A 14,799-nucleotide genomic window follows, 5' to 3' on the forward strand; every position below is an offset into this window, starting at 1 on the left:
GTGGGGATGGCGGTGGAGAGACGGGTCCGATGCGGCAGAAGCGGCCAGGCCGGGACTCACTCTCTAGGAGTGTGAGAGGCGGGAGCGCCCGCGGGCCGGGTCCCCGGAGCCGGCCCCGCGGGGCGGGCCGACGCGCCATGGCGGAGCTCGGGGACGAACCAGAGGTCGCGCCGGGGAGCTGGAGAGGGTGGGGGAGGCGGAGGGCGGCGAGCCACCTGAGCGACGTGGCAGCCATTCCCTACTCCCCGAGACCCCTCCTCCCCATTCGGCCGCCCACCCGCCCTCTCGCGGCTGGCTGCTGCGAGGCTGCTCTTCCCCGGCCGGACAGAGAGCGGCAGTGTCTCCCCGCCCGGCGCTCGCGGCGCGTCTCCCCCCCGCGGTCGCCGCTGCTCGCCAGCCCTGCGCCGCGCCGGAGAGCGCAGTGGCGGCGGCGGGAAAGGGCTGCGGACCCGCGGCGCCGCGTCGCGCACTCGACGACGCGGCCCCGGCCTCGACGCCCTCCACCCGCTCCCGGAGCAGGTAAAGGCGGCGGGTGGTAGGCGGGGTGGCGAGTCCGGGAGGGAAGGGACCCTGGGACCCCGAGCCGAAGCGGAGGGCCTGAGGCAGCGGCGGGCGGCGTTGCCACCGAAACCTAAATCCCCGGACGTGGTGGGCCAGCGTGGGCCACTTCCAGCCCGGCCCGCGGGCCTGGCCGCCTGGACGGAGGGGAAGTGAGGCGTCGGCGAGAGGCGGGCCATGGCACGCCGCCCGAGGCCGGGCGAAGGCGGGGGCCGCGGCCCCTTCCTCGGCCTCTCACTCTCGGGCGGGCCTCCAGGCCCCAGACACACCCCTCTCGAGCCCCCAGGCTTCGTCGGTTCCCGCCGGGACTTGACCTCTTGCCCCTTCGAGCGCCTTCGGCGTTTCCCAGGCGGAGCGTTCTTGGAACTTTGGGCCACCCTCTGGAGCACGTAGTCTTAGCAAAGCCGTTTATTTACTCACTTCTTCATATCCAAAGACAGCCTCTCGCTCCACGCGTTCCGATTTTGGATACTGTGCAGAGACATCCCCAGTCCCTGGTATTTGTGCCCCTTTGACCCTCGTCCGCACCCCCCTCCCCCACCGTAACTTTGATCCTCACTGGGACCCTTCTTAAACCCTGCAGTCAACCGGACCCTCTCCGAGATACCCATTTGGAAATCTGTCTTTGATAAAGGGAGTCATCTGACCGGGACAGTTTATATCGTAGGCTCTTTTGGTTAAAACAGTACTTACCCCCCTCCCCCCGGCTCCCCCGTCCCCGAGAGCTAGAGTAATAAAGTGTAGATGCCAGATGCCAGATCACGCTTGGTGTTGGCTTTAAAGAATCTTCCTTTCGGCAACAGTCTTTAGAACTAGGATCTGATATTTGTGGCAGGGACAGGTTTGTACACATTCTCGCCATGCAGTGGTTGTAATGTCTCCATAGCACAGTTCCGACTTGAAGGCAGGATTGGCTGGTTTTTCTACTCGATATCTTTAAGCCAATCAAGAAGCGCTGCTTGCCTGGAGACTGGTTAACTCAGAAAAGGTGGGGATTGGTTGAGCGCAGGGAAGAAAATCCTGGAGATCAACCTGGTCTCTCACCGAAAACAATGATTTGCAGCCGCCTCTTTTTTCTCACTTTTAAAAAAATGTCTTTTCATTCTAATATCAGTCTTTTGTTCCGTTTTTATTATTTCTATGGTTTTTCTCTCAAACACCCAGCTGTTTTGTAACTTGTTTTAACCATCATTCAGTTTTCAATGAAAGAACCCTTGCACGCTTTAAGAAATGTAAACGTCATGCGTTTTGTGTTTTGATAATCGCGTGGTTCAGTTTTCTAACATTGCTCATTTTTAAAGGTCAGAAATTAAATCAACAATTTTTTAGTTCCTAAGCTAGATAGAGCCTTTATTAATTTAAGCGACTGTGCCTGGATGGGGGGGGGGCTGCGGTGCTGGAAATGGTGGGAAGAATAGGAAAGAAATGGCTGCTTTTGTACAAGGAGGCTACAGTTTAGTTCATGAAAAAGACTAATGAACAATTAAAAAAAAAAAAAACCCAGTTCAAAATCCCAGTGCAGAAACCCAGCATACAGTACTGAGGAATGTCAGTTTGTGTACCTGTTGACTTTAATAACTTTGAAGGGAAGAGTAAAGAGGACCACGTATTGGACTGCATACAAAAAGTACGCTTAAGTTATTACAAGAGTATTTTTTTCTTTATTGAAGGAGGCATAGTATCGTGTACACAGTAGAGAGTAAATAAATATCAGCGTAGGTGCATATTTTTTAACAGTATCTGAGGATTTTCCTTCTTTAAAAATCTCCTTTTCCATAAGAGACTCTTAAAAACTGAGAACAAACAGGGTTGATGGGGGGTGGGGGGGGGTGGGTTAGGGGTATTGAGGAGGGCACCTTTTGGGATGAGCACTGGGTGTTGTATGGAAACCAATTTGACAATAAATTTCATATATTGAAAAAAAATAATTACTGATAAAAAAAATCTCCTTTTCTGTCTTCATGATTATCCATGGTTTTGCATGTCTTTTAATATGCAAAGCAGTAACCATGTATTAGTCAATGTGAATTTCAGAAAACGGCTGTCATCTTTGCCTTCCTTCCCTTCAGCTTTTCATATGCAGACTCATGGTGTAAGTCTTGTGAAGAATAAGGCAGGCCAAATATTGAATCTTAACAGATCTCTATTAAATGCCTTTAGAAGCAGTTTTATTAAGAATTAAAGAAGAGATTGAACATTTTAATGTTTGTTTATTTTTGAGAGACAGAGCACGAGTGGGGAAGGGGCAGAGACAGAGAGGGAGACATAGAATCCGAAACAGGCTCCAGGCTCTGAGCTGCCAGCACAGAGACCGACTCGGGGGTCGAACTCATGAACCAAACCATGAGATCATGACCTGAGCTGCAGTCGGACGCTCAACTGACTGAGCCACCCAGGTGCCCCAAGAGAGTGAGCATTTAAAAAAATATTTACCATGCCTACCATTGAATTAGCCGAAAGTCATTATCAGCCTCATCGCCTTCATCCTCATAGTAATAAAAATGGCTACCACATATCTAAGAGTGTATATGTATATGCCCGGCACTGTTTTAAGCACTTTACGTATGCTACTGTTTAATTCTCACAGTTGTATGAGATTTGCACTGTTATTCATACTGTTTCACAAATGAGTAAACAGAAAACATGAGAAATGTGAAGAATGTTGTCCAACATTACCCAATTGGTATTTGGTAGAGCCAGGATTCAGGCAAACCTGAATCTTTGTGACCTGAAACTTTACTCTTTTTTTTTTTTTTTTTTTTTTTATTTTTTTTTTTCAACGTTTATTTATTTTTGGGACAGAGAGAGACAGAGCATGAACGGGGGAGGGGCAGAGAGAGAGGGAGACACAGAATCGGAAACAGGCTCCAGGCTCTGAGCCATCAGCCCAGAGCCCGACGCGGGGCTCGAACTCACGGACCGTGAGATCGTGACCTGGCTGAAGTCGGACGCTTAACCGACTGCGCCACCCAGGCGCCCCTGAAACTTTACTCTTAACATATTCTTTTTGTGGCCCTCTGAAACAAAACCTTTGATATCAAGTAAATCATGACATTTCCAAATATCTACCATTCATCCCATCAGTTATAAGATGGGATGTTTTATGTACCTCTGTGAAATTAAAACAAAAAACAGCTCCAGGCAGCAGTGATGTATCATTGATTTTAGGATGTATCCTTACGCAGAAATGTAAAAGTATGTCTTAAAATTGTTGAAACAAGATATATTGGTTTGTCACATAAACATTTTTCCCTTTACATTGTAGTGAGTAGTTCACTTTGCTTTTAAAATATAGACAGATGATAACATTACTCTGAATTTTGGTTTTAACTACCCTCCTACCCACTGTACTATAGTTTTAAAATATGTCTAGATTGGGCAGGCTGTTGGAAGATCTAAGCCTTGTCCTCCAGAAATTATTTCATTAGTACATCTGGATTCAGGTTAATGAATTTCTGCTATCCAAATTCACATAATTTCAAGAATTAAAAAAACAAACAAACAAACACCACCAACATTTCATTAATTTCCGTGGGGGAAGAAAGTGGCTAGGCCAGCTAGGTTTTTATGACCATCAGTGGAATTACTGGCTGGAAGAACCCATATGTTGCACTTGGCTGAGCCCTGGTTCTGGGTGTACCAGTTTCACTAAACCTCATTAGACTGATGATGGACACTTTTTCTAAACATGGATTGTTCATGTCCTTTGATTACCTAATAGGTCTATTTCTCTTAAAATTTTGAGAATGGTCCAAATATATGGTTTTTAGTGTTTTTTTCTTTTTTTAAATTTACATCCAAATTAGCATATAGTGCAACAATGATTTCAGTAGATTCCTTAATGCCCCTTACCCATTTAGCTCATCCCCCCTCCCACAATCCTTCCAGTAACCCTCTGTTTTCTGTCCATATTTATGAGTCTCTTCTGTTTTGTCCCCCTCCTGTTTTTATATTATTTTTGCTTCCCTTCCCTTATGTTCATCTGTTCTGTCTCTTAAAGGTCTCATATGAGTGAAGTCATATGATATTTGTCTTTCTCCAACTGACTAATTTTGCTTAGCATAATACCCTCTAGTTCCATCCACACAGTTACAAATGGCAAGATTTCATTCTTTTTGATTGCTGAGTAATACTCCATTGTATATACATACCACATCTTCTTTATAGTGTTTTTTCTTAAAAATCTTTTTCTTGCTGTTTTTGGTTACTTTTATTTGTCTGAGGTTTAAAATGTTCATCCATGAATCCATTGTTCTTTTCCTTTGTCATTGCTTCATATATCCAAATTAAGAAATTTCATTGTTCTACGGATGTGATAATCAGTTTTTTCTAATATTTATTTTTTTAAGTTTTATTTTATTAAATAATCTCTGTGCCCAATGTGGGGCTCAAAATCATGACCTCGAGATGAAGAGTGAGAGATCTGACTGAGCCAGCCAGGTGCCCATCTAATATTTCTAAAATTAACTTTGTAATTAGAATTTAGGATAAATTCTAAGCATAAATTCATAATTCTAAGGTGATACCACCTTGATTGTTTCAGGAATTACTATTAAATCTTTTTATCACTATTAAAAACTTTAATCTTGTTTTGGAAAGCCTATCTTGTCTCCCCTTCCCCCTCTCCCCCCCCCCCCCCGCCTTTTTTTTAGTGGTGGTCATCCTGTCAGGTGTGAGGTGATATCTCATGGTTTTGATTAACATTTCCTTGATGATTAGTGATGTTGAACATCTTTGCATATGCTTGTAGGCCATTTGTATATCAGTCATCAGTGGAGAAATATCTATTCAAGTCCTTTCCCCATTTCAAAATTTGAGATTTTTTTTGTTTGTTATTGACTTGCAGGAATTACTTGTACATTTTGGATATTAATACCTTATCAAATACATGGTTTGCAAATACTTTCTCCTGTTTTGTAGATTTGCCTTTTCACTCTGTGGATTGTTTCCTTTGCTGTGCAGAAGTTTTCAAGTTTGATGTAGTCCCATTTGTGTATTTTTGCTTTTGTCTCCTGTGCTTTTGGTGCCATATCCAAGAAGTCATTGCCAGTCTAAGGTCATGAAGTTTTCTCCTGTGTTTTTTCCTAAGAGTTTTATGGTTTCATGTTTAGGTCTTCAACTCCTTTTGAATTAATTTTTGTATATGGTGTCAGGTAAGGGTCCAAGTTCATTCTTTTGCTTGTGGATATCCAGTTTTCCAAGTACCATTTGTTGAAAAGACTATCCCCTCTCCATTGTGTAGCCTTGGCATCCTTGTCAAAGATAACTTGACCATATATGTGAGGATTTATTTCTGGGCTCTATATTCTGTTGCAACTGTTCTTAGGTTTCTCTCTCTCTCTTTTTTAAAATATTTATTTATGTTGAGAGAGAGAGAGAGAGTGCGAGCAGTAGAGGGACACACAGAATCTGAAACAGGCTTCAGGCTCTGAGCTGTCAGCACAGAGCCCGACACAGGGCTCAAACCCACAAGCCATGAGATCATGACTTGAGCTGAAGTCCAATGCTCAACATACTGAGCCACCCAGGTGCCCCTGTTCTTAGGTCTTTTTATGCTGGTACCATACTGTTTTGATTACTGTAGCTTTGTTAATATGTTTTGAAATCAGGAAGTGTGAAGCCTCTAGATTTGTTTTAATTTCTCAAGGTTGTTTGGCTATTCGGAGTCCTTTTCTTCACTGAAAAAAATACATATATACAGTAAAACTTTGGTTCATGAGCATAATTCGTTCCAGAAACATGCTTGTAATCCAAAGCACTTGTATATCAAAGTGGATTTCCCCATAAGAAATAATGAGAAGTCAGATAATTCATTCCACAATCCCAAAATGTTCGTATAAAAATGATTACAATACTGTAACATAGTACAAAATAATAAAGAAAATATATAAAGAAAAAGAAACACCTAAGGTAAAAGCACTTACCTTTAAAAACCTTTGTGGCTGGTATGAGGGAGACAAGAGTGAGGAAGGTTATTGTGTAGGACAACTTTCACTATCACTAATGGAATCACTGCAATCTATTGGCCCATTGGAATCTTTCTCTTTTTGTGCAACTTTAACAAGGAACCTATCCAGTGACACTTGGTTTTTGCCTCCTTTTGAGGATTTTGTGGAAATGTGACATTGCATTGTCATTAAACACATTCGTTGCTTGCACTTCTACATCCTTTTCTGATGGTGCTTTCCTACAAAATTTTGTACCATTTCTCACATTTACTCATCTCCCTAATCTCATTTGAAGTGAGATTTCATCTTTTTCTCTTCTATAGATGAGATGCTGATGCAGACTTCTTACAAATCTTGCCGTTTTGGCTGCTTGGACACCTTGTTCGTTCTTCTTGATGATTTCCTTCTTAGCTTCCACCATAATCATCTCTTTCTTACTGCCTTTCTTTTCAACCTTTTTCTGCATGGGGGCCATTGTATATGCTCACAGAATTGTTGACTACAGTATTAATAAACTCTTGTCATATATTGTATTTAATATAACTGGCAATAAGGCAGCAGAGAAAAGGGTCTGTATCTGCAGGTACCCTGACCTAGAATGAAGCAAAGCATTTCTAAGCTTACTCTCAGCATGGAAAAGCAAAGGACTGTCCATAGGTGCTTTGAAGTGACAAAAGATACACTAGTGCCTATTGTGGGCGCCTTGCAATGTTCTGAAAAATCATTGATTTCTGCCAAACACCATGGCCTGAGACCGAGCATCTGAGCTCAGGCTCGCCCACAATCCTGCAGAGAGAGAGAGAGAGAAAGAGAGAGAAGAAGAGAGAGAAGAGTAACCATCAGCATCATGTGTTACTTGCACTGCAAGACATCGTATTGCAAGACATCACTCGTTTATCAAGTTAAAATTTGTTAGAAGTGTTTGCTCATCTTGCAGAACACTTGCAGAGCAAGTTACTTGCAATCCAAGGTTTTACTGTATATGTATGTATGTGTGTGTATATATACATGTGTGTGTGTATACATATACATACATTTATATATATGATGATGATGATTATTTTTTGTTAGAGTAGGCTCCACTCTCAATACGGGGCTTGAATTGATGACCCTGAGATCAAGAGTCATCATCCACTGACTGAGCCAGCCAGGAGCCCCTCCTTTTCTTAAGTTTTATCCATTAGAATTTCTTCTTTCATTTTCTTCCTTTCCTTATAGCATGATTGGATTTTTCTTCTCAGAGTACATATGGATAGATAAACAGATATAATAATATTTTTTGAGTATTATACATTTATGTTATATATGTGTATATTTTGGACTTTCCTAAATTTCATTTAAGGATTTAGCTTGTAATTTGCTCTTTTAAATTATGAGAAGACATTATCTTTAGCATATATCTTCCAGAAAAAGGATATTCTCCACTATAACTATAAAACCATTATTTCTAGCAAGATAACAATAATTCCCTAACATACTCATACCATATATTTCTTCAGTTCCCCAAACATTTTTTGTTTTTTTTTCTTAATACCAAATTCACATTAAGAGCTACCCATTGCATTTAGTTATCTCTTTGAGTCTTTTTTATTGTAGCACTGCCTTTCTTACCTGTCTACACCACCCTCCCTCTCTTACCCCGTGATACAGACTTGGTAGGTCTGTTGAGAATGTCTATGTTTTTTGTATTGCTGATCATTTATTTACTCATGGTGTAGTATAACCTCTTTATACCCTGTATTTTGTATAAACTGGGTGTTAAATCTAAACGTGTTTCAGATTCAGGTTAAAGATTTTTGGAAGAATATTTAGTAATGCTTTGTACTCCTATTGTTTCATATTAAGAGGCACATAACATTTAGTTGTCCTATCATTTTGATTCTGTTTGATCACCAGGCTAAGGTGGTGACAACCAGATCATTTTATTGTAAAGTTATCTTTTCTTTTTTGCATCTAGTAAATCATCTGTACCTGCTACTTTGACACCAGGTAAATCACTATCAACCTTTCACCTAATGATTTTAGCCTTCATTGATGATTATTGATTCCCGTTCAGTTATTCATTATAAATATTAAAATTATATTGTTCCTTGTACATTGGTGTTGCATTGTCCTCTTCTATGAAGACTTTTCCCTTATCAGTTAGGGCTATTTGTTACCTTGAAAAAAATGTTCTTTTTGAAAAATAAGTGCTTAGTTTGTTCCTTTAATATAACCATTTCCAAGTGTAGTAGTTACCTCCAGTGGTGGCAAATGAGTTTGGTCTTTTTTCTTTTTTTTTTTTTTTACTTTTATGGCTTTCTGTGTGGAATCTCATATATTTGTATTATAAATATTATATATGTTTTGAACTTTGATATCATTTAGGATTGTAGTTTGATATAAATTTGTCTTTATTATATATGTAAAATATGTAACTTACTATTTTTTTACTTATAGTAAGAAGACATGTTAGGTAACAGGAAGAGCTGTAGAGTTTGCAGATATCAACTGTGGCCTTAAAAAGCATGTTGGTAGCATCAAAGCCAGGCAGATGGTAAGTATAACCTAAGTCATAGAGTGTGAATATTTTACACATAGGTTCTCAAGCCTTTTTATTTGCGTGATTAAAAAAAAATCTCTCAGAAGGAAAATGTAGTTACAAATTTTGTTACTAGAATTTCTCGAAGAGTTTGTGGTTGCATAAAACAACTGTATTGTAGTCCTGGTTTTCCCCTTTAATGTGTGTTTTCATTTCATTTCTCTGCTTCTTAACTGCTTCTTCATATTTCATATATTGTTAGCCATCTGCATATATTATCTGTGCACCCATTTTCTATATGGGACTATGGCTGACTGCCAGATTGAAGTATATATCATAATCTGTAATCAAGGAACATGGCTGATGGGAAAATAAACACATACAGATGAAAATATGTTGGTAAAACCAACAATGTGAGACTCTAAAATAACCAAGCAAGACTAGGACTGGCAGTATGTAATGAAGGATTATAGAAAGTATTGAAGAAGTCTGTAGAAACACACCTTCCTGGATTCTTTAGCTAAAAGTGTATATTGTTCAGCAACTGGCTTTTTTCTTTAAGAATATGTCTAAGAGATCTTTCTGGTTTCTGCACACATATGGTTTCTTCGTTCTACCTTAAATTTTATAACAATTGCCTAGTATTCTAAAAGGTGATTTTTATCATAATTTATTTAGCCATACTCTTATCCATTGATATTTAGAATGTCTTCAGTGATCAAGTATAATAGTTCTTAGGGCATAGATAGATACATTTTAAGATTATTAGTTACATTTTCTGTAAATGCTGTCTTTTTCAGTGACACACTCTTTGGTACTTTGATGAGATTAGTACTTATCTTACCCTTATTGCAGTAGCACACTTAAAATCATTTTGTAGGAAACTTAATCTCCAGTTAAGATGGATTGATTGGTTTTGGTAGCATTTGTTTATGACAGAGATGTTTCTTTATTTTCTCATTTTAGAGAAAGCAAGAGCATGAGTGAGGGGGGTGGGTGGGAAGAAGGGGCAGAGGGAGAGAGAGAATCTTAAGCAGATCCCACTCCTAGTGCAAGCCCGATTGATACAGGACTGGATGCGACAAGCCTGGGATCATGGCCTGGGCCAAAATCAAGAGTTGAGTTGGATGCTGAACCCACTGAGCCACCCAGGCACCCTGAGAGAGATGTTTCTTGATCTTTTTTGCTATGCTGCCATATATATTCCTTATAGAGAGGTGCTTTGAGTCCTATGACTGCCATATATATTCCTTATAGAGAGATGCTTTTTTTTTAAACATTACCATTTTTTAAAAATTTTATTGGGGCGCCTGGGTGGCGCAGTCGGTTAAGCGTCCGACATCAGCCAGGTCACGATCTCGCGGTCCGTGAGTTCGAGCCCCGCGTCAGGCTCTGGGCTGATGGCTCGGAGCCTGGAGCCTGTTTCCGATTCTGTGTCTCCCTCTCTCTCTGCACCTCCCCCGTTCATGCTCTGTCTCTCTCTGTCCCAAAAATAAATAAAAACATTGAAAAAAAAATTTAAAAAAATTTTTATTTATTTATTTTGAAATATACAGAGAGAGGTGCGCGTGTGAGTGCACGCAAGCAGGGGAGGGACAGAGAGAGAGGGAGAGAAAGAATCCCAAGCAGGCTCTGCTCTGATAGTGCAGAGTTCAACATGGGGCTCCAACTCACAAACTGAACTCATGAACCCTGAGATCATGACCTGAGCCCGAACCAAGGACGCTTAACCTACTGAGCCACCCAGGCACCCCTAGAGAGATGCTTTTGTTTTTTCTTCCTTTTTTGATGGTTTTAAGGAGCTAAGGTGTTATTAATACATTTGATTCTTAGTATCAGTTTTCTTAGGCCTGTTCTTTGTAGATGATATTGCATATTAAATAGAATATATTTCTTGATTGTCATAGAAACTTACTATTTTCTGTTTATTTTTCTGTAAAGGTAAATTGTCTAAAATTAGTTGTCCTTATATAAATTTATTATTTATTTATAAAATGACATGGGAGTTTTTTTAGTGTCAGTATTGTGTTGATGATGTAGTTTTCAATAGGAAGGGGGTTTTTTTTGAAGTGGTATTTACTGGTATATTCACTTTAATGACAGTACTGACCGTTGCCATACCATTGTTAAAGTTCATGTTCACTCTAAATGTTAACCTAGAATTTTTTTTTTTTAATGTTTAAAAGAACATATACATCCTTATCTGTTAAAAAAACAAACAAACAACAAACTCGAGTTGATAAGACTTCTGCTTACCATGCTGGAATATTTTTGATGATAATCAGTGAGCAAGTATGTATTGGTTGGTTAGATTCTCTGTCGGGTTAAAATTAAATAATAGAGGGAGAAGAGCTTGGAAAATGTGTATATGAAATCTATATATTCATGGTCTCATTGTTAACAAAAATTTATATTATTTGTTTTTATTTTATTTTATTTTATTTTATTTTATTTTATTTTATTTTATTTTATTTTATTTTATTTTTTTTAATATATGAAATTTATTGTCAAATTGGTTTCCATACAACACCCAGTGCTCATCCCAAAAGGTGCCCTCTTCAATACCCATCACCCACCCTCCCCTCCCTCCACCCCCCCCATCAACCCTCAGTTTGTTCTCAGTTTTTAACAGTCTCTTATGCTTTGGCTCTCTCCCACTCTAACCTCTTTTTTTTTTTTTTTTCCTTCCCCTCCCCCATGGGTTCCTGTTAAGTTTCTCAGGATCCACATAAGAGTGAAACCATATGGTATCTGTCTTTCTCTGTATGGCTTATTATATTATTTGTTTTTATGTTCTTCATTTGAGCCACTTCTTTCACATTTCTCCATTATATATCAAATGTTACCCATTCTTATATAGCATATCCTTTTAGAATACACTCTCTGTTTAGGTCAGGTTTGTATGTGAAGAAGCTACATAACCTTGTTTAAACTAGTTTGTTAATAAGTCTCTCTTTATGGAAAAAGGAAGATGCATAAGATCAGTTGATAAAAATGTTGAACATTACTCAAGTGAATAAATGGGATTGAAATAATATGGATATATAAAGTAAAACTAGTATTTGGGTGGTAGTGTATGTTTTTATGTATACGATGTTCTTCACTGTATTAAATGTTAGACACTTAAACTGCCTACATGTTTAGATCTTTTTCCATATAAGTAGACACAATGAAAAAAGAGGTGGAAGGGATACATGGTTTAATAGGTAGAGGAACAAGTATAGAGGGAAGTCTAAGATTTAGCTTTGCTAATAGTAATTGTTGTTTTTTCCCTGATTGTTAAAATACGTATATATTACAGATCATTTGGAAAATGCAAATGTAGTATGTAAAAAGAGTAACATGTTAAAAATAAAATTACTTGTAATCTCAAATTATCCAGAGATTTCTAGTCTAATATTACAGTCTGATCTAGTCCCATTAAATTATATTAAGTTTTGTGTCTTGCCTTCTTTTCTAACATTGTCTTACAAAAAACCCTCGGGTGCCTGAGTGGCTCGGTGGGTTAAGCGTCAGATTTTGGCTCAGGTCATGATCTCATGGTTCCTGGGTTCCAGCCCTGTGTCAGGCTCTGTGCTGACAGCTCAGAGCCTGGAGCCTGCTTCAGATTCTGTGTCTCTGTCTCTCTCTGCCCCACCCCTGCTTGCGCTCTGTCTCTGTCTCTCAGAAATGAATAAAAGTTAAAAAAAAAAAAAAACAACTCTCAATGAAATATTATCCAAAATATAGTTTTTAATGACTGTATAGATTCCATTTTAGGAATCGAAAGGGATATTGTGCTTGATACTTTTGTAGTCCTTAGTTTTCTTATTTGCAAAATAGGCATAATAATAGTTACTAGTTTAAGAGTTAAGTAAATTCATGATTTAACATTCTAGCTGGCATGTGTTAACTATTTAATAAATTATACTTACTATTACCAGAAATTATTTTATCTTTCTTTTCTCATTATTTAGTTGTTTTTTAGTTTTTCTTTGTAAAAAATTACTGTATTTTGAACATTTCTATATAAATATCTCTGTAAATCTGATTTTTTTAATGATGAATTCCTAAAAGTGGAATTACTATATCAAAGAATATAAATACAGTTGACCCTTGAACATCACAGGTTTAAACTGCCTGGATCCATTCATGTGCAGATTTTTTACTGTTCTGTAAATGTATTTTCTCCTCTTTATGTTTTTCTTAATAACATTTTCTTTTCTATAGCTTACTTTATTGTAACAAAACAGTATATAATACAAAATTTGTGTTAATTGACTATATGTTCTCAGTAAGGCTTCCAGTCAACAGTAGGCTATTAGTAGTTAAGTCAAAAGCTATATGGGGATTTTTGACTGTGTGGGTGGTCGGCACTCCTAACCACTCCCAACATTGTTGGGATCAGCTGTAATTTAAGATTTCTTGACACATAGTGCCAGTTTGCTTTCTATAAAGGTTATACTAGTTTATTCTTATCACAATATATGAAAATTCCTATTTCACTATAACTTTGCTAACAATGGCTATTATTATTTAAAAAATATTTTTTATCTATTAGGCAACATAATAATGCTCTCTTTTTTTAACATTAATTTATTTTTGAGAGAGAGAGCATGAGTATGAGTGGGGGAGGGGCAGAGAGAGAGAGGGAGGCATAGAATCTGAAGCAGGCTCCAGGCTCTGAACTGTCTGCGCAGAACCTGATGTGGGACTTGAACCCGCAAACCATGAGATCATGACCTAAGCTGAAGTTGGACGCTTAACCGACTGAACTACCAGGCGCCCCAATAATATTCTCTTTTAATTCCATTTTATTAATAGGGTTAAACTTTTTTTTGTTGTTGTTTAAGTAGGCTTCACGCTCAGCCCAATGTAGGGCTTGAACTCATGACCCTCAGATCAAAACCTGAGCTGAGATCAAGAGTCGGACGCTTAACTGACTGAACCACCCAGGTGCCTCAGTGCAGTTAAACTTATAAATTTTATTGAGTATTGTATTACTATTTCTTTTTAGAATCTTGTACTTATTGCTTTCCTGTTCTTCTTGTTTCTTTTTCCTTACCTTAATCCTTCACTTATCTAGCAGAAGTTTATTGAATGCTTACTATGTGCTAGACATTGTTTTGGTATTGATATGTAGTTTGGGTACTTATTTAGTTTAGTGATAGCAATGCAAAAGTAAACAGAATTGGCAAAAACATTTACCTTCAAAGAGTTCACTTTCTAGCGTTAGGGTATACAGACGTTAAACAAAATGAACATCTAAATTATAGAGTGATAATGAAAGGGAGATGGAGAGAACGTGTGTGTGCACAGTTTTATGTAGGGTGGTTAGGTCACTGCAAAAGTGCCTTAAGTAAAGTCTTGTAAGAAATGAGTCAGGAGGGGCGCCTGGGTGGCTCAGTCAGTTGAGCTGCCGACTTTGGCTCAGGTCATGATCTCTCTGTACGTGGGTTCTAGCCCTGCGTCGGGCTTTGTGCTGACAGCTCAGGGCCTGGACCTACTTTGGATTCTGTGTCTTCATCTCTCTCTCTGCCCCTTCCCTGCTCAAACTCTGTTTCTGTCTCAAAAATAAATAAACGTTAACAAAAAAAAATTTTTAAAGAAATGAGTCATATCTAGGGAAAGTGCATTTCAGGCTACAAATTAAGTATAAGGGCAGTGAAGCAGGAGAATACTGGGTGAATTTAAGAAAGAGCAAGAGGGAGAGTAGCAAGAAATGATTGGAAAGAGTTATTAGGGAACCAGACTGTTTAGTATCTTAAATAAGCTATTTTAAGAACTTGAGCT

At 38.9% G+C, this 14,799-nt stretch overlaps 1 protein-coding gene across 1 annotated transcript in view; it reads left to right on the plus strand.

Annotated features, from left to right (window-relative positions):
* The first annotated feature begins 431 nt into the window (after positions 1 to 431).
* N4BP2 (NEDD4 binding protein 2) overlaps positions 432 to 14,799 on the plus strand; it is an 88,228-nt gene continuing 73,860 nt past the window's right edge. Inside the window, exons 1-2 of the mRNA XM_047090729.1 lie at positions 432 to 519; positions 8,946 to 9,042. The gene's annotated coding sequence lies outside the window, so the exon portion shown is untranslated. The remainder of the gene's footprint in view (positions 520 to 8,945; positions 9,043 to 14,799) is intronic.

This window comes from Lynx rufus, unplaced genomic scaffold, assembly GCF_022079265.1.
Source record: "Lynx rufus isolate CCGP_SWC_20201006 ecotype Redwood Valley unplaced genomic scaffold, mLynRuf1.p SCAF_3, whole genome shotgun sequence".
Lineage (NCBI taxonomy): Eukaryota > Metazoa > Chordata > Mammalia > Carnivora > Felidae > Lynx > Lynx rufus.